At 40.7% G+C, this 27175-nt stretch overlaps 1 protein-coding gene across 2 annotated transcripts in view; it reads right to left on the reverse strand.

The window, feature by feature from the left end:
• The window catches only part of PAK5 (p21 (RAC1) activated kinase 5), a 241786-nt gene that overhangs the window by 124565 nt on the left and 90046 nt on the right, over nucleotides 1–27175 (reverse strand). For both annotated transcript variants that reach the window (XM_036323648.1, XM_036323647.1), the window contains exon 2: nucleotides 12471–12621. The gene's annotated coding sequence lies outside the window, so the exon portion shown is untranslated. The remainder of the gene's footprint in view (nucleotides 1–12470; nucleotides 12622–27175) is intronic.

Consider the following 27175-nt stretch of genomic DNA (forward strand, 5'->3'; position numbering starts at 1 on the left):
CATGGCTGCCCATTGAGTTATTTATGTACTATTTATTGCACATAGAATTCAGAAATCCCCACTGCACTGTTTACAGCCATCAAACCACCCCCTGCCTCCTGAGACAGACCACTGCCCACACCCTATAAATCTTCTGTGCACCCTCTAGAGTTCTAGCACCATAAACTAGTATTTTTTCCAGTTTTCAAACCATAATATAGTTTTGTCTATTCTTGAATGCCATGCAAATGGAGTCACACATACATACTTTTATGTGTCTGGCTTCTTTGGCTCAACATAATGTCTGTGAGATTCATCCATGGTGTTGTATCAATAGTGTGCTCTCTTTATTGTTGCAGGTATTCCAGTGAATGAATAAACCAATATTTGTTTATCATTCTTTTGTTGTTGAACATTTGGCGTTTTTTCAGTTTGGGATTGTTATAAATAGATTCGTTATGCACTAATTTTTCTTGGATATAAACCTAGGGGGTCTATGGATGAGTCATAGCGTAGTTTTGTTGAGAGTCTAAGTTGTTTCCATGTTACACACACAGAATCTTTGCTGTGCCTGTAGCTTTAGTCAATATAGTATCCATTAGGCTTGTAAGTTTTACTAAGGAGAAAAAAAACACCAAGCAAAAAACCCAGAAAGCAAAAGCAAAAATAAGACATAAAAGTTATTTTCTTTGACACACAATAATCAAATTGCCATGCAGATAGGATTTACTTTCTGAAACTCATCAATCGCAAGCTACATGTCGTTTATTTGAACCTGTCTGCAGGGTAAATTAAGTTTGCAGGTTGCCTACAAATGTTTTTTGATTCATTACACAATCGGGTTCTTTGTTGCTTGAATATTTTTGTTTATTTTAAATAAATCAATGTTTAAAAAATGGCAGATATAATATCAAAAAATCCAGCTTTCTAGTTTCTCTTTAAAAAAATTAGACATCTAGTCAACCTGCGCTACATTCCCATCAAGAAATAACAGACTTGGGTTAAGTGCCACTGCATTTCGAAAGGCATAGCTTTCCCTGTTTACACAGTTCCCACCACCACGTACTGCTTTTTATACTGCTTGGTCTCTGTGGGCATGAGAACGCCATGACTTGTCAGTCAAGTTCATTCACATTTCTCTCATTGAAAATACAGGAACTTGGCAATACCAAAGATGAGAGTGTTTGTTAAGAAGTTGTCTTTTTAGATCTCAAAGTATGAAATATGAGGAGATTGTTCTAAAAAGTACTATAGACTAGCCTGCTTCCAATAAAAGGCTGAAGTAAGAGGGACAGCTCAGCATATGTTGAGTCTCAGCGTTAAATGTCCAAGAGGAAATGCATGGAAAGAAGAGCCAGCTGAGCTTGCTTCACTGGGGAAACTTCACTCAGGATATGCACCCACAGGCTCAGCATTCTGATAAAATCTATTAACCATGTGAGCAGGATATTTGACAGTGAGAAAAGCAGTCCTTCTGATCTGTTCAATTAAATACTTCCTGGACCAAACCCAATTCCATTATGATTGGTGCACTGGGCAGTTTCTAACTGCATTTAGTAATTTTCATGCTGCCAAAGATGTTAGGAGGGAGCCAAAGTGACTTCATTTTGATATTATGCAGTCTAGATAATCTGAAGATTCCTTATGCTAAAATACAAATATATCCCGGATACATTTTTAAAATGAAAAATGAGGTCACTAGATTGTCAAGGAACTATCTGAACATCCCTTGACCCACCAAAATACATGAGAGAGAAATGGAACCGGAGAACCCATTGAGAGAATAAACTAATGCAAAAGGCAGGAGAGACCTAAGGGAACGTGGCGATAACAACACTAATCCAGAGACCTGGCCTTAGACCCTTCCCAAAGTAAGGCAGGGCAATTAAGCAAGCCTGAGAGACAGGACCTGGAATGGAACTTTGAAAGAAGGTGAAAGTTACCCCTGACTCTATTTATAGGAAACAAAGCAATACTCTCCATAAAAACATCCCCAATTTAGGCCCTAAGGATTCCCACATATATAATCAAGCATTAGCTACCACACAAGGAAAAACATCACCAATAATAAAAGTTAACAAACTGGCTTCTACATCATGGTACTTCGTGTCTTATAAGTAGCAGATAAATACAAAATAATAATGTATAAAGTGTAAAAATTACTAAAAATGGAATAAAGATGAACATGAGCTGACTGTCATGATTCCTTTGCCATCTGTGAAGTGAGTTAGATGTGGGAACGTGGGAAGGGACAAGGATATTCCATGGTCATATTTTCCGGATTTTTTTTCTCTTCTGATTATTCAAATTGTGCAGCATCCCAATCAGCCATACAATTATTTTGTTGCAAAGATTTCCAGGCTCTCTGAGCCATTGTTGATCTTTGTACTCCAGGGAACCCTGAGTGGCACTTTAAATTTGCTACCGATTATGGTAGTAAAGTCTGCTTTATCACTAACAGTAGTGCTACTACTCAGTCTCTGAGTAGCAATACTAGGAAGCTCCAGCAATACCAGGAAGCTCAACTCCCAGCATCTCTAAACATCTACTGATGACAGCCTTTAGTTTTTCAAAGGAGCCAACAGCCCTCTCCAGAGAACACTTTACTGTTTTGAGGAATGAAATGTCCTCTGGGCCTTCACAGTCAGTTAGGCACATACTCAAGTGATAGGTTCTGAGATTGTACCTAAAACCATCCTAACATCCATTCTAACTCTCTTCCCTAGGCCATCTGACCCCTTTTTCAAGGCTGTGTCAAAGAAGTTGTGGAATTGTCTTCTCCATTTGCTATGGGTTATCAAAGCATACAGGCTTCAAATAACCATCCTAAAAAACTATCAAGTGTCATTGACAAATCGATTGAATCTTGACTTATGAGTGAGGGCCCCTGTATCAATAAATCATCTCTGACCCATCTTTAGTATATTTTGCCTTCCCCCAAATACATTCCAAGTCCACTCTCATGTGGGCTCTGATGGCACATATCAGCCAGGTACTTCCATTTTTCAATGGGTAAGCAACTTCTTCCTGGACAAGGGCTGATATGATATTTCTTCTGCTAGATACTTCTTTTGGAGCAATTGGGAGTAGCAGAAAATGTCTTAAGGAGAATAAGAATCATCTTATGAGGCACCTGCTCTTAAGCCATCAGGTGAGGGAGGCTGTTCCTCTGTCAGGGGAGAAAGCATTGCTCCTGTCTTCTAAGATGGTTTAGGGGAATTTAGGAACTCAAGGTTCTCAATATCATTGAGCCCATGAACTCAACCTAGGTCTCAGCATCCTTGTCAGGGCCATGAGTTTGACATCGGAGACCTTAGAAAGCTGTGCGGTCTCCTTTGCAGCTCTGCCAACCTTAAAGTGGATCCTGGGCCTGGATTTCATCACAGTCTGCCCTGCAATGACCAGAGACACATCTCTTTCAAAGCTGCCATAGAGTATGGTGATGGATGGAAACTACCACCTTTTGTTGGAAAGCACAAATGTCAAATGATAATGTTGTACATCTGAACGCTGTAAACCCCTGTTACCTCAATTTAAATAAAAAGCTGCCACAGATGACCTCTGGCTTTCAGAGCAGGCCTGAAGTTGGCAATTAACTACCCTCCACCTAACTTTTTTGTTGTAGGTCAAAAGAAAGGAGGAGAGTAGTCACCCTACTCCCCAATCATCATTGCAATGATCATTTATATTCATAGTTTATATTCATTGTAAACTGCAGCTACTAGATCTCCCAGCACCTGACCTTCCACTTAAGTCATATCTCAATTTACTACAGGTGAGAGCTTAAATAATTGTGATGCTGTTTCATTCCAATTTACCACCCATTCACGTGCATGCATGTACACACTGTGGTCACTACCGCTTTCAGACAGGTTAGTAAATCAGTTCCAAAATCCACAGGGTATCCTTTCTACAACCATTTCTTTTAGCTCAGTTTCCCTAGGAAACGGACCCGGAGGCAAGCATTAAGTGCTAATGCTTTAACTAGAATATGCAATCTTAAGGTTGGAGAAAGACAAGAAAGGAAATGAGGCAGGGAAGGACAGAAAGCAAAACAAGGTGATGTGTTACTATCTTGACCACAGCATTGCCTAAGACATGAAGAAACACAGTCAGTAGGCCATCAAATGCATCTGCTAAATGACATGGGACACCTCTAGGCATGCTGTACAGCAGTGGTTCTCAACCTTGGCTGCACATTAGAATCACCTGGGAATATTTTTCAAATCCTGATTTCTGGGCCTCATCCTCCGGAAATTCTGTTTCTTTGTTATGGGGTGGGGCCACAACATTAGAAACAAAAAAACAACAACAGAATTTCCAGAGGATGAGGCCCAGAAATCAGGATTTGAAAAAGATTCCCAGGTGATTCTAATGTGCAGCCAAGGTTGAGAACCACTGCTGTACAGGGACATACACTTTGGAATGGGCCATCAGAGAGAAACACGGAGAGGGAATGCATTTGCTTTACTGCTCTCTCTCACAGGACAAGCTGCTAAGGATCTTTGTCAGCAGCTCTCAACCAGGTACAATTTTGTCCCCCAGGGCGACATATGAATAAAGATATTTTTTTGTTGTCACAACTGGAGAAGCTACTGGCAAGTAGTGAGTAGAAACCAAAGATAATGCTAAACATACTATGATGCACAGGATAGTCCCCACACAAAAAATTACTCCGTCCAAAACGTCATTAGTGCTACTGTTGACAAGCCCTGTTCTAGGTGCCGGTGATGCCAGGGGAGCATGAGAGGTGCATACGATGTGCCTGACAAAACAACCCAACAGAAAGACGACACAGAAGCTATTTCACAGGCAAGATAACACAAAAGGAGAACAAAACACGAAGAGATACAGAACCTCATTAGCAACCAGGGAACTCAAGTCGTGGTGAGATACCATTTCACACTCAATTGAGTGGCAAAAATTCAGATATTGAGAACGCCATGCACAGGGAGAATGGCTCTCAAGGGGAATTCCCACCTACTGCTAGTTGGGAGTGTAAATTGCTACCAAGTCTTTGGGAAAGAGTTGAGCACACACTTATTTATGGTGACTGCTCAGCACTAAATATCTTGGAAACTAGGAAACTCCTCAGATCTAGGAAAACTGGGATGATTGGTCACCTGCCTATCTCATATCCTAGCAACCCCTTTCTGTCTATGTAAACCTGAAAAACAGCTGCACGGGCACCGGGAGATATAAAAACAAATGATCATAGTATTTTCATAATACAGAAAATGGAAACGATAGAAATGTCTATTTACAGGAGAATAAATAAATTGTGATATAGTCACACAATGGGATATTATTTAGCTGAAACATGAACTACAGCTATATGTAGAAACATAGGTGAACTTTAGACACATAAGTGTTCAGTGAAATGAGCAAATCTGCAAACTATATGAATATGAGATCATTATCATAAAGCTCAAAAGGAAGCAAAAATTAATAACATGTTCATGTTTGCTTCTTTTTTAAGCCAGGAATTGACACAAACTTAGGATAATGGTTATCTTTGGAGGGGAGGTAGGGAAATGGAATGGGAAGGCATATGCTCTCCAAAGAAGAACTAATAAACTAATCAATGATTAGGTTCCTAGAAAGTGTTCACTGGATTTTGTATCTTTGCTATTGGCTTTAACTTTTATTTACCTTTAGCTATGTGTTTTTGTTTGTTTACTTTACCTCTTTAAAAAGTGCCATCTTTATCTCACTTTTTAGAAATAGCGAACAAAGAGTCACCAACATTTCCAACAACAGTGGCTATTTGGGCCCGGGTTCTCCATTCTCGGGTCTTGCCAGCATTTATTTCTGCAGTCAAGTTCCCATTTTGCCTCCAGGGAGCCGGAGATGCTAATGTCAGTCTGTTCAGCCTCAGACTAAAATCTGCTGCACCTGGTGACCTGGGAGCACATCATACTTCAAACGCAGGGCCAGGAGAACAGTAAAAGTCACTTAGGAAATCTGTACAATAAGGCTCCTATTTAATTCACACAATTCAGTCTCAGAGTGAAAATAATCCATAAACTGAAAATTACCATTTCACATACACATCCCGATGGAATTGCATGTGCACAGACCCAAATAAAAACCTGCCCCATAAACTTGGTCTTGTGAGAGTCCAGAGCCTTGGAATTTCAGTATGGGACCATAATGCAAAAATCCTTGGTAGGTTCCCACAGAAACCCACTCACTATGTTTAGCCTGTTCACGGAAGGTGCCTCACACAGAAAGATCTTAATCACGTAATCTGCACCTTTGCATTACCTTCCTGAAGCCACCAACACAGAGGCTGAAATCCTTGCATTTAGACCCACTCTTTTTTTTTTTTTTTTGATGATGAAAAATACATTTATTTATTTATTTTTATTTCTTAAAGTATTACAAAGAGTATTACACATGTCTCCTTTTTCCCCCCCTTGACATTCCCCGGCCTCCCCCACCCCCCAGTGTCTTGTGTCCTTTGGTTATTCTCATATGCATGCATACAAGTCCTTCGGTTGATCTCCAACGCCCCCCCTCCAACCTTCCCCAGGGTTCCCACTGTAGTTTGACGGTCTGCTCAATGCTGCTCTGCCTCTTAAACTCACTTTTTTCTCCAGAGTAGTTCCTTCTTCCATCCCTCCCCTCCATCTCTCTTCCCTCTTTTCCTTTATGAAATCCTACAAATCCTTTCATAAGAGAAAAATCTTAACCATACTGGTACAGTAATCTGTCCACCCAACCATTCGCTCATTTATCTTTCCATTTGCTTATCACCTTTTCATAAGCATATTATTCTGCCTGCAAGTTAACATTTATTTTCCTGAATTCTTGTACATTTATAATAATAAAAGCATAATATGCTAATTATACCAGAGCCAAAGACCTTCCGGATGTCATTATGGCCATCCTTCTGGATGAAGCCGCATCAGCAGGGGCTGAGGCAGAGGCAATTAGGGGCGATCAGGCAGGCAGGCGAGTAGTTAGGGGCGATCAGGCAGGCAGGCGAGCGGTTAAGGGTGATCAGGCAGGCAAGTGGTTAGGGGTGGTCAGGCAGGCAGGTGAGTGGTTAGGGGTGATCAGGCAGGCAGGCAAGCAGTTAGGAGTCAGCGGTCTCGGATTGCGAGAGGGATGTCCAACTATCGGTTTAGGCCCACAGGGATTGGGCCTAAACCAGCAGTCGTACATCCCCCGAGGGGTCCTGGATTTCGAGAGGGTGCAGGCTGGGCTGAGGCCCATGCATGAATTTTGTGCACCAGGCCTCTAGTTTTATATATTTCTTGTTATCTCATGGTGCTTGACCCTTCTCTTTCCCTCACCACTATGTGCCTTAATTGCCAAGTCACCTGACAGCATTATGGGACATTATGTTTCTGTGTTTGAACATACTTCTTTCTTGCCTTACATGGCTTTCTACTTTTTCTGGCTCGGGAACACCTACTCACCCCATGAACTTTAATCTGGATGTTTCTATTCTTGGTAGACTGCAACCTAGATCTTCCTTTTCTTGCTCAATGTCCTTCTGAAATGTGACCCTGAAGCTCCTCTCACCTAGAGGTGGAGAATCTATTTCCAGGTAGTCCTGTGATTTCCTTTGCCTATATAATGCTGCAGAAGTAATTGTTCTAAGCTTAGGCCTCAAGAAGCTTGCACACTTTTGTTCTCTCCTCTCTCTCTCTCTCTCTCTCTCTCTCTCTCTCTCTCGTTAATCCTCATTGGAGGATATTTTCCCATTGATTTTTAGAGAGAGTGGAAGGGAGGGGGAGAGACAGAGAGAAACTTCAATGTGAGAAAGACACATAGATTGATTGCCTTCCACATGTGCCCCAACCAGGGCCCGGATTGAGCCAGCAACCCAGGTATGTGCTCTTGATGGAATCAAACCTGGGACCCTTCAATCCTCAGACCGACGTTCTATCCACTGAGCCAAACTGTCTAAGGCTAGTTCACTCTCTTAAACCTTCTTTGGCCACTGTGTGAAGAAACCTAGTCTGCTGGAGAACTGAGCCTGCTGGAGAAATGAGCTTAGCTATGTCTAATCATGTAGACTATTCAGTCCTCCAGCCAATGTTCTGCTGATTGCAAATGAATGAGTGAACCTGGCTAAGATCTGTCAAAAACCTGGCCAGATGAGACCTTCTCAATTTAACCCATGACTCATAAGCAATAATGCTTATTGTTTTGAGCCACTAAGTCATGGTGTTACCTTGTTAGGCAGCACCAACTAATCATCCCTTTCTTGATTCTACTGACAGCTACTAGTATAGCATACTTCCATTATAGCCCTTACATCACTACACATTTTCCTGTCTTTCTCTTCCACAAATGTGTGAGCTCCTTGAGAATAGGGAAAAAAATATAAGTAGCAACTGCCAACTCTTCAATCAGAATAAATATCAATAATTAATTACTTAATTAAGGGTTACAATGATGCCCAAGGGATGATTTTGGAGGCACACCAGAGCTTGAATCCCAATTCTGTTTCCTATATGTGTTATTCCAGAGAAATAGGATAACCTTGCTTGACCTTATCTGCTCATCTATAAACTGAAGACTAGAATAGGATATGCTGCAGGACTGTAGTGATAAGATATATATCCCCACCTCCCTCAACTTGGCATAGAGTGAATGCTCAACAAGTAAGAATTAAATGATAAAATGCACATAAGCATTTAGTATAGCACATGGCTTACAGTTACTCAATAAACAACAGCTCTAGGGACATGATCTTGATTATCAGCATTGTTGTTGTAACACTTCTTATAGCAGAAACTACAGGTGTTGCACCCATATCCCCTTGGAATTTATAATTTCTGTGCATGCTGACCTGATGGTGGCTTCCAATGGCAAATACTCAGGACTCTTTGCCTAAGAGCTTCCCCTGGTTGCTGGAGTCCCCTTGGTCTACATATATGGTAGATGACAAATACCTGGGAGTTGTTATGCTCCTCTTGGTTACAGCAGTGACAATGCACCTTTTCTATCTCCTCTCTTTTTCCATCTCACATCTCCACTCCCTACAAAAGCATACTGGCATTAACTTCCAAATAATATTCAAATATTTTGTCTTACCATCTGATTGTATGGAATCCAACCTACGACACTACTACTCTTTCTGTTTTATTTTATCCTTGTTGCCCCAGAGTCAAATTACTTCTTCCTAGCCTTTTAATGATCTCCCCAGCTAATCAAAAGGTTGTATCCAACCTAGTATATGACAAGACCAATCAAGAATATGGTACAACATTTTTAGGTCTTCTCATATGTATTCACATGGCTCAATTCTCTGAATATGTGAAGAGAGGGTTAAATTGCAGTTGATCTTGGGTACCTCTGTGCTTACCTTAAAGGGCACCTGGAACCACGGTATTGATTCTTGGCCAAGACAGAAGTGAAATGCACCAGCTAGTGATTTACAATATGCTGTTAAAAGTCCCAAATCCCCCCAGAGGCATCCTGCACCAGCTTGTCTACACTGTTTATTGAAACTATATGGATTGATGGTTTGAACCTGTTTACCTATTCACAAAGCCTGCTTTTAGCTACTGGAGCTGTGAGATATAAAATGCCCCTCAGTGAGCTTGAGCCTTGGCTCCCCTGAGACGAAGGTGTCGCACATGTATTTCGGTGGTTCGTGACCAGAAAATGAAGTGTGTGATGGAGAAAGGACCCTGGGAGCTGTACCAGCAAGCCTCAGTCCTCTCTGATGTTTGCCAGACTTGCTTTTTCCTGATGTACCTTATTCTTTATCCTTTGCCTTTATCACAGCTTTACATGTTTTTCAATTGCCTGACACTGTAGAATCGCTGCACTGAGGCTGGTTTCTGACAACCAAAGCCTTTTTATAGGGCCTGGGGTAAAGGGAGGGAGGGTTGGTATAGCACCCCAATTTACAGCTATTTCAGAAAGTTGTCAGAACTGGAAAGCAGGGCTCTTAAAATGTTGTTTGGCTGAGTTATGAAAATTTTTCTGAACAAAAACATTGTGGTTGTTTTATGTTCCAACAAAGGTTGCTGGATTATTAAAATCTTGGTGCGACCTGCTAAGGTCATCACCTAATTCCTTATCCTCTGACCCCTCCTCTTGTACAATGGGCACATACTTCAGCATAGGAAGCCCTCACTGTGGGGGGGATTAGTTTCTCTGGCCAACATTGTTAAATCCACATATTCTTGTCTTTTTAAAACACCAATTTTAAGTAGTATTTTAGTTTTTCCCTCAATGTCCCACCTAGGAATAATCCAATATAAAGTTTCAGTCTTAAAGTCTAAACCTCTAGCCCAGCGGTTCTCAACCTGTGGGTCGCGACCCCTTTGGAGGTCGAACGACCATCCTCATATCAGATATTTACATTATGATTCATAACAGTAGCAACATTACAGTTATGAAGTAGCAACGAAAATAATTTTATGGTTGGGTCACAACATGAGGAACTGTATTTAAAGGGCCAGAAAGTTGAGAACCACTGCTCTAGTCCTTGAAATACTTACTCACAGGTTTCTTATCAGGAAGAACACCCTTCACACTGCCTACCTCTCCTCTTCTGGGCAACAATGTTCTCAGAAGTGAGAAACCAGGCAATGAGGAGGAGAGGAGTTGCAACAGCTTCTGGAAGGCTCCAGTTGCCAGGTGTTATAAGACAACTTGCCTAGAACACGAGGTTTCAGGGAATAATTTTATTTCTTTTCACAATTTGACATCAACCCCCTCTAAGTTTCAAAAGCAAGGCCACAAACATATACACCATAAGCTGTTCTTTCAAACAGCAAAGTAAATTACCATTTGAGTATTGTATATTGACACACAAATGAACAGCATACATATCATATGACAATCAGAATTATGTTGGGGATTCATAGAAAGCATTGGCAGTTATCTAGTTTAACCTACCTGAAGTAGATGCAAAATATATTCGAAATCCATCTATCCCCAACGACACGTCCCTAAGCCAACTGCATTATCTCCTAGGTAGGCGGCAGCTAATGCCTCTCCAAGGGTTCTATCTCCTTTGAAGTCAAATGAACTTCACATCTCAAGGGCTCGCCAATGTCATCTCCTACCTCATGCTTCTGCAAATCCCATCTCAAAGCAATACAGGTCTGCTTTTTGAGCCTTGAACATATCCATCCAGATCCTGGTTCATGGCACATAAAGTGTCCGATCTTCACACCTTGACTCAGCTGGCTCTTCTTCATCATTCAACTCTCAGCTCAAAATTATCTGAGTGGCTTTCTCTGACCCCTGAACTAAAGTAGCCCCAATCACCCACTATCTCATTATCTGTACACCATGTTAATAAACTTTATTAATGTCTGCATGGATTTCCAATTTTTTGGCATTTATTTACTTACTCTTCTCCTTCCACTAGACTGTCAGCTCCTTCAAGGCCACAACCTTGCCTTTTTTTTGTTCACTCTCATATCCCTAGTGCTTAGAACAATTTGCAGGCACATAGAAGTCACCCAATAAATATTTGTTGAATAAATAAATGTATTTTTCTGCTTGTTTGCTATTGCATATTTTTCTTTTTTTATTGAGATATAATTGACATATAACATTATATTTGTTTCAGATGTATGACATAACGATTTGATATTTGTATATACTGTGAAGTAATCACAATAAGTCTAGTTAACATCCCTCACCACACATAGTTACAACTCTTTTTTCTTGTGATGACAACTTTTAAGATACACTCTCTTAGCAACCTCCAAATACACAGCCTGCTATTATTAACTACTAGAGGCCTGGTGCATGAAATTCATGTATGGGGGGTGGAGGGTGTCCCTCAGCCTGGTCTGCATCTTCTTGCAATCCAGAACCCCTCAGGGGATGCCCAACTGCCGGTTTAGTCCCAGGATCGGGCCTAAATCGGAAGTCAGACATCCCTCTCGCAATACGGGACAGCTGGCTCCTAACCACTCACCTGCCTGCCTAACTGCCCCTAACTGCTCACCTGCCTTCCTGATTGCCCCTAACCACTCTGCCTGCCTTCCTGATTGCCCCTAACCGTCTCAGCCTCGGCCTCCGTCTCAGCGGCTTCACCCAGAAGGACGTCCAGAAGGTCGTTCTGCTGTCTGGTCTAATTAACATATTATGCTTTTATTATTATAGATTATTATAGATGGTCACCATACTGTATATTACATACCAGGAAATACTTCACTTTATGAAGTTTGTAACTTTTGACCCCCTTTAGCCATTTGGCCCACCCCTTATGCCCTCCCCTGCCTCTGGCATCCACCAATCTGTTCTCTGTTATCTATGAGTTCAGTTTTTAAAAATGTTATTATTTTTTTTTAGATTCCACATTTAAGTGAGATCATATGGTATTTGTGTTTCTCAGTCTGACTTATTTTACTTAGCATAATGCTCTTAAGGTCCATCAATGTCATAAACAGACAAGTTTCTTTCTTTTTTATGGTCGAATACTATTCCACTGTGGTATATATGCAAACTTTACAATAAAATTTTAAAAGGCAAAACGATAGCATAATTTATTCCCCTACCTTTTTACGATGGCTGTGGATGAATCGGACTCCAGAGGAGTGTGGCTACTATTTGTGTTGTGCAACTCTTCGGTGGAGCTCTTCAGTGTTCTTCATTTTTCCCCCGTGTCCATTTTGGCAAGAGGTGGAAGCATTTTGCCACAGTGTATTTCTGTAACAACATGGTACCTCCATGAGTCAGAACCCCGCCAACATTATGCTCAGTTTAAAAATAAACATATGACCTCATTTACAGCACATTCTCCTGCATGCTGTACATCCTTTCCAAACTGTCTCTATCACTTCCTCTGGCGTCCAGCTACTGCTCTGTATATCATTACCTGACCACAGCCAGGCAGTGTGAGACTCTCCTCAGCACCTTGCCTGCATCTTTCTCCAGTTGTCCCACAGCGAGTCCATGTCTCCAACATGGGGAGCCCCATGGGGATGGGAACTGTTCTCTTGGTCCCTGAATCTCTGGGGCCTAGTCCACTGACTTGCAGTCACACATGTTTAATACAGTCACGTCTCATTGTCTGCAGTAGCTATGTTCTATGGTTGCCAAAAACACTGAGCCACTGCTTTTAGGGGAAACTGGGATTAAGTTTCTGCTCGTCTCTGGCCCCTAAATTTCTATCAATGGACTAATATATAACCTTGGTTTGTGGTTTTATATGTGTTTCTTTTGAAAGACACCTTATTTAATATATTGTTGATTCATTAACATTCAACTCACAGCCAACAGCACTATAATGCATGCCTGAATGAAACTTATCTAAGACATATATTCTCTCTGTAAGGCACACCACAGCCTCCTTTCAGTTAGAACACTAGGCAACCCTTCAGCACTAGGCTAGGGAGCCATTTCAAACAGCAGAATCACCAACAAAAAGCACAGGCATGCAAATAACCTGAGAAGGTGAATTTGCAAATAAAAATCCATCTAGAATAATAAAAGTATAATATGCTAATTAGACTAGATGTCCTTCTGGACGACCTTCCAGATGAAGCCGGGGCTGTGAGGGAAGCCTGGGTCCTGGGTGCCAGAGGGAAGCCTCTGCCGGCAGCCAGGAGAAGGAAGGCCTACTCTTGCATGAATTTCGTGCATCGGGCCTCTAGTAAATAATAAAGATAGACTGTATGCACATTGGCTGAATCAAGGTTATATGTAGATCCATAAGTTCCCAACTTTGCTTCTAGTTCAGCACAGCACTACTATTTAAATGAGTAAATAACAAATACTATGGATAGGGTAGAAAGAGACTAAATCCAGATTTTATGGGTTTATAAAAGGTCCAAGAATTGAAAGCACTTATTTTCTCCTAACCTATTAAAAGGACACATTCCAGGTCCTAGTTCTTTTCTTCTTCCTGATATTAATCATTGCTCATCCAATTTTCAGACAAGTGCACAGAAACTTTCCCGAAAATAATTATAGGTTTATAGTCCACCTATTCACTATGGGAAAACTCAAACTGCTCCCAGGAGACAGTTCCATTTTTCTCCTTAGATCATAATAAGAAATACCTGCTTTTATTTTATTATATGCATCGGTTAACTGTAGGCACAATGTACACACTTAGCAGACTGGCATTTTCTGCAAAAATGCCAATACTCTGTGACATAAAAAGTGAAGGCTTTACACTTTAAGTATCTACTTTCTAGTGCATTTAAAAATATTTAAGAGTTCCATGGGAATTCTAATTTTAAAGCAGATTTGTGTTTTAAAGTGTTTGCAAAGATTTTCCCATTAAGTTTACTTCTCAGTATGGCAAAGTGGTTATATTTAACCTCGATTTATTTGTAGTTCATGGAAAGGAACTTGTTAGTAAATCACCTTCTTAAAAGCCTGTCCTATGTGTCAAACTACCATTGCTAAGATCAGTAGGACTTGCTTACACGCAACGTCGTGTGTACGTAACAAGAAATCTTAGGAGAGTGATTCTGAAAGCTCAGTCTTATGCGCTTTTAATTTAGTTCAAAATGGGTTGCCAGATGGGGGGATGTGTGAAAAAGGTGAAGGCACTAAGAAGTACAAATTTGCACTTACAAAATAGTCACTGGGATGGAAAGTACAGAATGGACAATATAGTCAGTAACATTGTAATAACGATGTATGGTGTCAGGTGGGTACAAGACTTATTGGGGGCATCACTTTGTAAGTTATAAATGTCTAACCACTATACTATAAACCTGAAACTAATATAATATTGGATGTCAACTATAATTGGAAACAAAATAAAAACTTAGTTCCAAATCAGCTAAAATATAGACATACTTTTCTTTTAAAGTCCTATGATAGTCTCTTCATATATTTCAGAATATCAGAAGAGAAGTCACCTTGTCAAGAAATACAATTTCAAGATTGATGTAGCCATATGGGTCTACTGCATAACAATAACATAATTTAATACATTTTACAAAAATAATCTTGATCCAGAAAAACAAAATGAAATGAATGCATCTTATTTTTATATTTTATTAATAACACTATTATTACACTTTATATAGAATTAACCAATATTTGTTTGAGTTTATTTTGCAAGAATTAGCATTACTTTTAATTTTCTATTTATTCTATAAATAACCAAGTTAATAATAAATCAAATGCCATCAACTTACTTTAATATCTATCTAGATCATCATTAAAACTCTCTTGTCAAATTTCTTTCTCTTTAAACATTCCACTAAGAAACCATTATCTACATATCTCTGATAGAACCTCATTGCCACTACTGACTTAAAATATAGCAATCTGAGTATTCAGGAGGCTGTGTTCAGATAATAGCTATACCATTCTTAATCTATTAATAAAGTACATCTTAATATGAGGTGCAAATGCCAATTGAATTTCATATGTAATGTTAACAATATTTAATATTTCTAACCTTTATGAAAAAGGGGTTAGATTTAGAATTGACAGATGTGGCTCCAACTTATACTAGCTTAATGGTTTGGGGCAATTCATCTGAAAACTGGAGAGGCACACTATTTGGAGATAAAGTGAAAATGGCCTATGTAAAGTTCCTGGCCAATAACGAATAGTATAAAATGTAGGCTCTTGTTTTTATTAATTACAAAGCAACCCAAGGAGCACTTTAGATAACTGGTTTAACTCTTAAAACCTAAAAGCATGACCTGTCACCTGTGCATAATTTGAAAAAATTATACTTCACCCACATTTTGACTTACCAGCAAAATAAGCATCTCTGGAGCTGTGATTTGTGTGTTATAAGAACAGAGATATCCCTATCAAAGAAACACAACTAACTTCTTCATACATAAGTCTATGCCATTTTGTACATTTTTTCCCCATAGATTCTCTGATAAACCAGCCCCTCAATACTGGACACCTTGATCATCAGCTTAAACAGAAAAACAAGAACTTCATTACAAATGGCACCTGACTCTGAGATATGCATATATTACTGGGCTCACTGGTAAATTACTAAAAAACTCTAAGATTCTACTATGTACGACAGAACAGAGAGTTACCATCAACCATAAAGTACAAATAGTTTGGACCAGTGTTTCCCAACCTTTTATTGGTCATGCCCCACCTAAGCATCTCTAAAGTCCTGATGTCCTGCCCCCTTCCCCAGCCTGTGACATATAATTCTTATTATTCAAAAAGTGAACTCTATTCATGTGGAGGAAGCCTAAAAGGCCATTAACTTGGTCTAAGCTTTCAAAGAACATGGCATCCATGAAAGAGAGAAATAAAAGAACAAAAGGACAGTTGAAGTACTGAGGAAGAAATTATTAAAAAATAATAATAATATGAAGTGATATGAAAAAATAGCAAATTAAGTTTCAAAACATATAATAGAGAACAGAAATGCTTAAATATGCCACAATATATATTTATATACTGTATATGAGGCCCCTAGAATAATAAGAAATGCAAAAAATTCACTGTTAATAACTCATTCTCGAATTGCCCCCCTTAAAAATCAAATTGCCCCCCTATAGGGTGTGTGTCCCATGTTGGAAACCACTGGTTTAGACCCGACACACATTTCCCCCACACACACACATTCAAGGATGAACATCTGATGCAGATACATTTTAAGGAGTTATAGACCCAGGATGAAATGGGGCCCATCAGTCATGCAATCTTAAAATGTTTGTTGCATATTCACCCTTTTATCCACTTCCCTTTGTACTCAGAGATGCAAATTTGTGAATGATAGGTTTGATATGTGGTCTGCGTTATTATGTTAGAAAAACAAAACTTCTCTCTCTCTCTCTCTCTCTCTCTCTCTCTCTCTCTCTCTCTCTCAGAATAGGCTCTGTCCATGGCCTCATTAATATTGAGTTCTGGCCAAATGAACTCCAGAATGGGTATAAAATCATGACAGATGCTGAACTGTCTAGGTTAAAGTCTTCCAACAACCCTGACATAATGCGGGTAAGAGGAGGAAAAATGAGTTTTATGGAGAAGACCTAATACACAATTTAGCTTTTAACCTTTTTATTATTCTTACTAAAATGGAATCTTTCAAAAAGAAATTAATATGGACCATCTTTCTTGAAAATACTACTTCAGCGCTGTGCCGTTTTTATAATAGCTTTCTCTTTGTGTATACTTTACAATGTGGGAAATTCTAGACCCTCAGCCAGAGGCTGTGCTCCGCTTCTGATAGGCAAACCCTAGATACACAAAGGGTTTCATTACCAGGTTTGACAGAGTAAAAGCCAAGCAGAGAACAAGCCGTCAGAGACAGTTTAATATAAACCTCCTCCGAGGAATTGGAAACAACATCACATTTGTTTCCTGCTACTTGCCTGCCCCTCTGTGATCTTTGTCTCTCTCTATAATAAAATATTTACAGCCAGAGCTCAGCATCCCTTCCTCTGTCCTCAGGGTTGGAATAAGGTATGTTCTGCTTCCATGGGAGAAAGCAACATCACAGAAACACTAAAAATTTGAATAAATAACTTTGGGGCAGTCGAAACCCTAATCCACTCAAAATGGATCCATTCGGAACAAGATAACTGTGACACATGGGACTTCATTTTGCAGTAATTATTTATGCACTTGTCGACGACAGTGAATTCTCTCTAGGGAACCTTCTTAGGAACCTACCGAACTTGCTGTCTGTGGATTTCCTAGCATATGGGTTGAGAACTATTTTGTTTTTCTTTTCAAATAATAATGAAACTTGATTTTTAAAAAGAATCTCACCTCTTCCTACAGGAAAATACCCTGTTTAGCTATCATGCCTCTATGAGACATTCCCCTTGAGACAAAGAAAGAATTTAGCCTTTTGGGATGGTAAACTAGTGGTAATGCTCTCACATTAATGCTCTTTTCATCCGGAAGAGCAGTTTGTAACATATTGGCTTACATTTTAGGAGTAACTGTTCCTTGTATTGAAAAACCAAGTGAACAATTAAGTGTGGATATACTGGTTTTCTGGTTGAATAGAAAAGGCACTTAAAATTTTTATTTGCTAGCTGCCCCAGGTTCTAACTCTATTGGTATGTACTTGCTTTTTAAACTTGATTGACTAAACCATTCTGTATCTGAGCTTCCTCATTGTGAACCCAAGGTGACAACAGCATGTACTCACATGATAGCACATACCCACCCAATTTTTAAAGGATTAAGTGAGATGATGTGTGTGTAAGAACTTCAGAAACTCTGAATCACGACACAACATTTAGGTTCAGAAAAGTTATTTTAATTCCTACGTGTTTGAGTTATACAGAAATTAACTTAAAGTTAATCTGGTACAGAAACCAGTAAAAGATAACTGCTCTAAACCTGGTGATGATATCTCTGGAACATGAAGTGTCTCTAATCTTCACTTCAATGAATCTGTACCTGTCCATGCTGATCCTGCTGAGCTTAGATTTCCAAAGACAGAGGGGGAGCTAAAGGAATGGTGGGGAGACAGGGGAAGAGAGAAAGACAGACAGAGAGAGGAGGGGCTACCATGGAGTCCATTCTTATAATCACTCCCCTCTTTAAAGCAAAGATTCCTAAGTGGGGGTCTGAACATCAAGTCCATGGGCTCAGGTAGATAAAAATTAGTAACAGAACCTGAATTATAAACAAATGAATGAACCACAGAACCTAGGCTCCCTAACCTGCACAGGCCTCTTTCAAGAAAAAGCTGGCCTGATTGACTAAAAAAAAATTAATTCATAGCTTAAAGGTTTATTAAAGTTTTTGGTCCTGGAGTATGATCTTTTTAAGGATTATTTGCAAATTTGAGAATCTTCTCTCAAGTGTAAGATTTCAGGGTCTCTTTGAATTGCCAACACTCAGCTACTGATTTGTCATCAATGTCCTCATTGACTTTGCTTCTGATATTTTTCCTGCATGTTAAGGAGCAGAGATAAATGTATCATGAAGCCACTCACGTGTTCACGGGCATCAACGTTGGGCAGGACCTTACAAAATGTTCACACGGTTATATATTTTTAAGATATGGGAAAATGTAAGATATTTTAACAACAACTGGTTAAGACAGCTGTCTCTGCATTCCAACTTTCTACATCATGCTTTCTAGGTGTTGCGTGGAGTTGGGGTGGCTACAGCTATTCTGGGGCTCTAGCTGAAAGAAAACTTAAGTTAGAGGTGTTTCTGGATCTCTAATTAGTGGGACATATTTATGTGTTGTGAAGTCAATTTCCATTACAGTTCAGTTTTGCTAGTCATCCCAAAGTAGCAATAGCTTCCAGGTGTTCTCTAACGCCCCTCCCTCATGTCTTCACTGATCCAGCCTCATGCACAAGGACTTGCTCCATACCCTGCAGCTTCAGCTATAATGTGTACGGAGGAAGTCAGACTTTTATAAAGCCTCTTAAGCCTTGCAACATGGTCATATCAACATGTTAAATATGCTAAACTGTAGTTGCAAAGATTCACAAAAAGTTTGTTTACAAAGTGAACAAGGTTTGAACATACCATTCTGAAGGTATCATTAAAACAAGGAGCCCTAGCTGGTTTGGTTCAGTTGATAGAGCATCGGCCTATAGACTGAAAGGTCCCAGGTTTGATTCCGGCCAAGGAGTGTGCGGGAGGCAGCCGATCAAGGATTCTCTCTCATCATTGGTGTTTTTATCTCTCTCTCCCTCTCCCTTCCTATCTGAAATCAATAAAAAATGTATTAAAAAAAAAAACAAGGAGAAATTAAACTTCCTTGCTTTGATTGTTTAAGAAATGGAACCTTTTAATACCATCTTTATATTTATTTATTAAAGAATGAGGAAAAATTTGAGATCAAAGGTAGTGGTGGAGTAAATGGAAGCTACCCTCATCTCCAAGAACAATACTGGAATTACCACTAAAATATACAATAATCAATCTGAATAACCAACTGACTACTAGATGAAAACAAGCCTTATAATCAAGGATTTACAGAGGAAGTCAAATCAAGACTGGTAGGAAGGGCAGAGATGCAACAAGGGCTGGCCCTGCACCCACAGGAGGCAGTTGAGATTCTGAAGGGCTATCTCTGCTGCAGAGGTTCCCCCTGAGGAGCGTGGGGTCTCAACTCCTTGCCAGGCTCCCCAGCCCAGAGCACCAGAGTTAGAAAGAGGTGCCCACATAACACCTGGCTGTGCAATCAGTGGGAATTCCGTCTATCAGGGAGAGATGGGAGTTGGCTAGAGACACAAGCACCCTCTTAAAAGGCCAGCACACAAAATCTTATTCACAGCCACTCACCCTGGGCTCTGGCAGAGGAAAGGCAGAGTGGACTAGAATCGTTTGAGAAGATAAGGGAGTTTGTGGTGCTGGAGAGAGAGCTGAAGGGTCAGCCACAAGATCCCTGTGCTGAGTCCCTCTCCCACATCGCAGACACCATCTTTCTTAGGTAGAGCACTCCTCTTCATGTGGCATCAGCCTGGGGGACTGCATTAGCCCCACCCTCTGGTCTCCCTGTCATCCTTTCCTGTGGAGCTCACACAGTTGTTGGGGAGTCAGCTGTCTGAACGAGGAAGCAGAGGTCCAAGCAGACTCAGTGGTGTCAGTAACTGAGTTGTGTGGCTGTGGGGCGGGCCAGTCACCTCACTTTCCTGTAAAATTGAGATCCACTAAACCTACTTTCCAGGCTCCAAGAAGCCCCATCCTCCCAACTGCTGGTGGCCCCTACCTGTGGAGAAATTCTGGGCAGAATCTGGGACAGACTGAGTTGTGTGGCTCTAGGATGGGACCATTTTTCCCTTGCATGCCAGACTGGTGCAGATCCCTCCTGTCACAGGGCCAAATCTTGGTCTGTTTGGGTCAGATAAACTCTGCTGGCCTCACCTTGATAACTGCCTGAGACCCCACCCCATCAACTCCCCTGTGGACACCTGATGGATGGCAACTAGACTTGGTGTTCCCGGGGACTTTTGCTGAGTGGCCTCAGACCCAGCACTGGCACCAAGTTGGAACCTGCATCAACCTCTTAAAAACCACTCACCCCTACCTGGTGACTCACTGAGAAACTTCCTCATGCAACTCGAGCACTAGCAGAGGCTCTTTCAGGGACTGAGTGTAGCAGACAGCTGGCAGGCAAAGCAGGATCTTGGGGTCCCTTGGGCCTTTTGCTGGCCCAATCCCAAGCGTGGTGATGGCGGAAGCCAGCCTTGGTGTGCAACTTGGTCCTTCCCACAAACTCTTCAGAGGATGTAAATATCTTGTTCCCCACAAACCTTAGCCCACTGGTTTTAGCAACCTTCAGTGGATTGTGTCTGTAACAATTATTACGGCGGCATTTGTCTAATGATATTTTTTATTTCCTCCCATTCTTTCATTGGAATTTATTTAATTCCATGTATTTAGTTGGAATTCTTTCAAGTATTGGGGATATTTATTTTATTCTAGGGGTTATAATCCAAAACTCATTACATATTTTGTTGCTCAACTTGCCTCAGTTTTGGCCATTGGGAACTCTTTCAGATGGGTTCACGTGTCCTTTAGACACACTCTTGTTCTTTTTGTGAGTGCTATCTTACTTTCTGACAACATAAATATTCTGGGCAATTCATATTTTCCCTGTCCCAGCCACGGAATCAACTATGCCTCCAAGGAGCCCTGGTTCCTTTCATTAGGGAATGGGATTTAGAAATCTCAATCTGGGAGCTAGGTATGCTCTTTGCTACTGGGGTGTCATTGATTTTAGGTTTGTTTAGCAGTCAGAGTTAGGAAACAAGCCTAAAATCAATGATATCCCAGTAGCAAAGAGCATATCTAGCTCCCAGATATGTATGTAGACTAACTCATGCATATACAGCTGTATTTGTGCATTGTCACAATTTAATCATGAGAAAGCATTAGACAAATCAAAATTCAAGGATATTCTACACAATAACTGACTAATACACTCCAAAAGCATCAAGTTCAGGAAAGATAAGAAAAGAATGAGTAACTGTCTTAGACTGGGGGTGACTAAGGGGACATGACAATTCAATGAAATTTGGGATCTTGGATTAAACAGAAAAGGAACTAATGGGAAAACTGATAAAACCAAGTAAGGCCTTTCACTTAGTTTATATTATGAATTGGCAAATTACAGCTCATGGGTCATATATGGCCAGTCACCTATTTTTGTATATAAAGTTTATTGAAACACTGATACTCTCCTGTGTTTATATGTTGTCTGTGACTGTTTTTGTGCTTCAATGATAGAGTTAAGTAGTAGTGACAATCACCTAAAATAGTTACTATTGGCCCTTTACAGAAAAAGCTTGCCAACTCCTGGTTTATAGCCTTATACATTTTTAAAGTCCTATTTTTGATCATTTTATATGGTTATGTAAAATGTTAACATTACGGACAAAGACTGTGCGGGTACTATACTATTTTTGCAAAATTCTCTATAGGTCTAAAATTATTTCAAAATAACTATTAAATATATAGTAGCGTTATTTACAATAGCTAAGATCTGGAAGCAGCCCAAGTGCCCATCAGTAGATGAGTAGATGAAAAGGATGTGATACATTTACACCATGGAATACTATGCAGCAGTAAAAAAAGGATCTTTTACCCCTTTGAGGTAGTATAGAGGGACCTAAAGAGTATTATGCTAAGCAAAATAAACCAGTGAGAGAAAGACAAGTATCATATGATCTCACTTATATGTGGAATCTAATGAACAAAATAAACTGATGAACAAAAGCATGCAACAGATTGAAGAATCTCAGAGGGAACAGCAGGGGGGCAGGAAGAGATTAACCAAAGAATTTATATGCATAGTAGAGGCCCAGTGCACAAATTCGTACACAGGTGGGGTCCCTCAGCCTGGCCAGCGATCGGGCCGGCCTGAGGGAGGGACTGCGGGAGGTTGGCCAGATACAGAGGTTAGCTGTGGGAGTGAACTGACCACTAGGGGACAGCTCCTGTGTTGAGCATCTGCCCCCTGGTGGTCAGTGCATGTCATACCGACTGGTCGTAAAGGTCACTTAGGCTTTTATATATATATAGACTAGAGGCCCAATGCATGAAATTCGTGCAAGGGGCTCGGCCCTCGCAGCCCTGGTTTCATCCGGAAGGTCATCCGGATGGACGTTCTGCTGTTTGGTCTAATTAGCATATTAGCTCTTTATTATATAGGATATGCATAACCAATGGACACAGATGATAGTGTGGCGAAAGCCTGGGAAGGAGGCCGGGGGGGGGGGGGGGGCGGAGAGAAATCTGTAATACTTTCAATAATAAAGGTATGTTAAATATAAATTAATTAATAATATTAAAAATAAATTTTAAAAGTGTTTGAATTAGGCGCTAATATATAAAATACAGGAGGTTTCATATAACATTTCTGTATTTGTGGAGTATTTTGAAAAGTCAGGATGTTTGATAACACTGTCCAATAATTAAAGTAAAATAGAAGTTGGGTCCTGTGGTTAGTATGTCTGATACTGTTGGTTATTGACTCACCATTGGATTCCAGAGCATCAGAAATTGACTTTTTTTGGGCACAAGGTTTCAGATATAAGGCTAGACTTCCTATTCTCTCATTTCCAGGAGTGGTCAGTAATATATAAGCATACGTGTTTCAGTGAGACTTTAAGGAAAGCTCATTAGATAGGTCAGAGGGTAGACATGACCCCTATCTGCCTTCTCCCTTTCTAATGCTTCTTGCCTGGAAATTCAAGGTGCTGGCTGGAGTTACAGCAGTCATCCTGAGGTAAGAAAGAAGGCATGCATCCATCCTCTCTTCAAGTAGAAGAAAATTGTGGTAGACTTGCTGTGGCCTAATTTTCTAAGCTACCTTGTTTTATTGATGCAGTTTGTAATATCAAGATGTGGAGCCTGTTTTCCAATCCTTTTAATATGAGCTGGCCTTAGGACTTGACTTGGCCAAGAGAATGTGGCAGAAGTGACAGAGTATCAGTTCTGAACCTAGACCTCAACTGGCCCTGAGGGTTTACTCTCTCAGAAACCTTCCCTGATACATGGAATATTTCAAGCTAGAGAATGATGAAACACCAGGCAAGATCAGAAAATTCTCCCAGCTTGTATGTAGACCTATGAGTACTAGTACATTCTTCTTGTTTATGACACTATGGTGATCTGCTATGTAGTGTATAAATCCTGTATCTCTGATGGCCATGAAGTCACCACTATGGCCTGAGACTTTCTGCCTAAAGTCATCTTTTATAGGAAAGAAAAAAGCCATTTTCCGAAAACACTCTTACTTTTAGTCTGTCTTACTTGCTACCAAATAGGATTCTTAAATGACATATAAAGGGCATGAGCTGTTTACTTTTTCATAATCCCAACTCATTATGTGGCAGCCACTTATGTCACCTGCCTTATCCCTGTGCCACCTAATGTGTGACTTCTACAAAACAGCCACACGTTTTAGAAAGAGAAAGAAATATGATCTTTCTATCTCACTTTGTACTTTGAGGCTCATTAACTTTTTTTAGTGGATTTATTAAAGGGGCATATGAAAGGACAGTTATATATTTTACTTGGTAAACTCATATTATACCCAAACCACCTGAGCTGGAAACCTGTGGCTCAGGACAGCGGTGAAAATACCCATGGGAGACCTAATAAATAACTAAAATGATGTTTTTAGAGCATTTTAAGCTTATTGAGTTCATGCTAGACTCCCTATATTGTCAAGTGCTGCTAAATGTTTGATGAAATCCCTTTAAAGATGAAACATTTCTTTTATAAAAAAAGCAGTATAAATCTAGCTTCAACCATTGTTAGAGAAAATGTGGAAATCCTTTATACTATTCCTTTCACATACATACATATATGGCTATAGAAAGAGATTTGAAGTTTCAAACACTAATAACATTCTTTCAAACACAGTCAAAATAATGTACATGTAAAATAGTGACACATATATCATAGCAGACTTAAATAATTATTAACATAGTGAAGATTAAAATATGTGACAACTTATCAATTAAAATAAATAAAAGCTATTAATAGTTCGTAACTCCAATAAAACTACTACAAATGAATTTGACCCTTTTATAATTATTATCCTATATAATAAAAGCCTAATATGTGTCCAGTCATATGGTCATCCATTCAACCAATCAAAGCATAATCCTATCTAATAATAGACAAACATGGTAATTGACCATACCTTCACTATGCCTCCCATTGGCTAATCAGCGTGATATGCAAATTAACTGCCAACAAAGATGGTGGCTAATTTGCATACTGCAGGCAAATCCTGCTGCGCCACACTGCCTGGGGCTGGCAGCAGCGTGATCCCTAGCTGCTGGCCGCCCCAGCACAAGATCCTGGCCTGCCGTGTGTGGCCCGGGGTGGGCGGCAGCGCAATCCCAAGCCTCCGCCCAGCCCAGTGTGGGATCCGGGCCTGTGGTGTGTGCGGCGGGGCGGGAGGGGCAGGCGGCAGCACTATCTGAGCGGCTGCCCAACCCAGCTTGGGATCCGGGCCTGCCATCTGCAACTGTGGGAGACGGGGCAGACACCGCGGGATCGGGCGTGCCATCTGCCACCAGGGGAGCGGGCCTAAGCCAGGAGGTGGTTATCTCCCGAGGGGTCCCAGACTGTGAGAGGGCACAGGTTGGGCTGAGGGACCCCCACCCCCCCGCCAGTGCACAAATTTTTGTGCACAGGGCTTCTAGTATGCTAATGATTTGCTAAGGCCACTCAACCACTTGCTATGATGTGCACTGACCACCAGGAGGCAGACGCTCTGACCAATAGGTTAGCTTACTGTTGGGATCTGGCAGATCAGGACTAAGTGAGACAGCCCGACATGCCCTGGAGCCCTCCCACAGTCCCTCCCTGGCTGGCCAAACTCCTGAGTCCCTCTCTGGCCCCGATCATGCACCAGTGAGATCCCTCGGCCTGGCCTGCATCCTCTTGCAATCCGGGACCCCTCAAAGGATGTCAGAGAGCTGGTTTCAGCCCGATCCCGCAGGCCAGACTGAGGGACCCCACTGGTGCATGAATTCGTGCACTGGGCCTTTAGTTTTAAAATAAAATAACAACTTTCATCAGTAAAATTACCACAAGGAAGGTTACTTCAATTTATAACTGGCACTGTACTGCTATGTTTTTGGAAAAAATGAAAAAGAGACACTTCTTCTATAGAGACCTATACTTTATAATCACCTTTGTTACATAAGAAATTTAAGAATATCGAGCCCATGCTTTCAATTTATGTATTTATTATTTCATTCTGCATCACAAACCTTTAACAAAAAAAGTAAAAATATGTGCATGCTTAAAAGAATTGTAGGCTCTGAAGATTCATTCTTAGTAAAAGGTAAAAGGTCTTAAAGAAATCTGGAAAATATATGATGATGGGAGTGTGTTCCAACATGACACGCCGAATCCCTAGGGATGAATATACATGCACATCCACATTAAACTGCGCCCTGGCTGGTTTGGCTGACTGGATAGAGCGTTGGCCTGGAGACTAAAGGGTCCCAGGTTCGACTCCAGTCAAGGGCATGTACCTTGGTTGCAGGCACATCCCCAGTAGGGGGGTGTGCAGGAGGCAGCTGATCGATGCTTCTCTCTCATCAATGTTTCTAACTCTCTATCCCTCTCCCTTCCTCTCTGTAAAAAATCAATAAAATATATTTAAAAAAAAAATAAACTGCAGACACCAGCAACCACTGTTAGCCCAAGCAAGTGATTGTCTATTTCATTAAGCTCTTGATTGCTGACTTCTCATTCCTGTCATCTGGCTTTCTGTGCTAATCCTTGATCTATTATATAAGTGTAGGGAGCGTCTCTAGAGTTAAGCCTCGGATTGACTTGTGGCAGAGCCACAAACAAGTCCCAGCTTAGCGGGCAGAGCCCTCTTAGCATAATTAAGCTTGACTTTGTGGCTGCCTCCCAGATCCTTCCTGGGTAGCTAATGGGCTGTGGGAGATTCCAAAACAAGTGAAACTCACAAGAACACTGTAACTATGTTGACCACTACCTTGTTTTTCTCTGATTATAAAATAAAGCCTCAGCTTGCTGGTGGGATCCTTCTCTGTGGCCTCATCCAGGCACAGGAGATCCACCAAGCCCCAGCTATATTCTCTTTGTCTGTCTTTTCTTTAATCCTTCACCACCCCTCCTCAGGCTCACGGAACCCTTGGCTGTGCTGGCATGGCACAATAAGGACACAGCTTCACCCACTAAAAAGTAACTGGGATTTATGTGTGTCAATAGTTGATAGGAAATATTCCCCGAAAACAAAACCCAAAGGTCAGGACAAGGAAAGTTACTGTCCTACAATACACAGCAAGAAATACCTTGATGAGGTCCAGTGGACACTGACATCATG

This window comes from Myotis myotis, unplaced genomic scaffold (assembly GCF_014108235.1).
Source record: "Myotis myotis isolate mMyoMyo1 unplaced genomic scaffold, mMyoMyo1.p scaffold_m19_p_9, whole genome shotgun sequence".
NCBI classification, from domain to species: Eukaryota; Metazoa; Chordata; class Mammalia; order Chiroptera; family Vespertilionidae; genus Myotis; species Myotis myotis.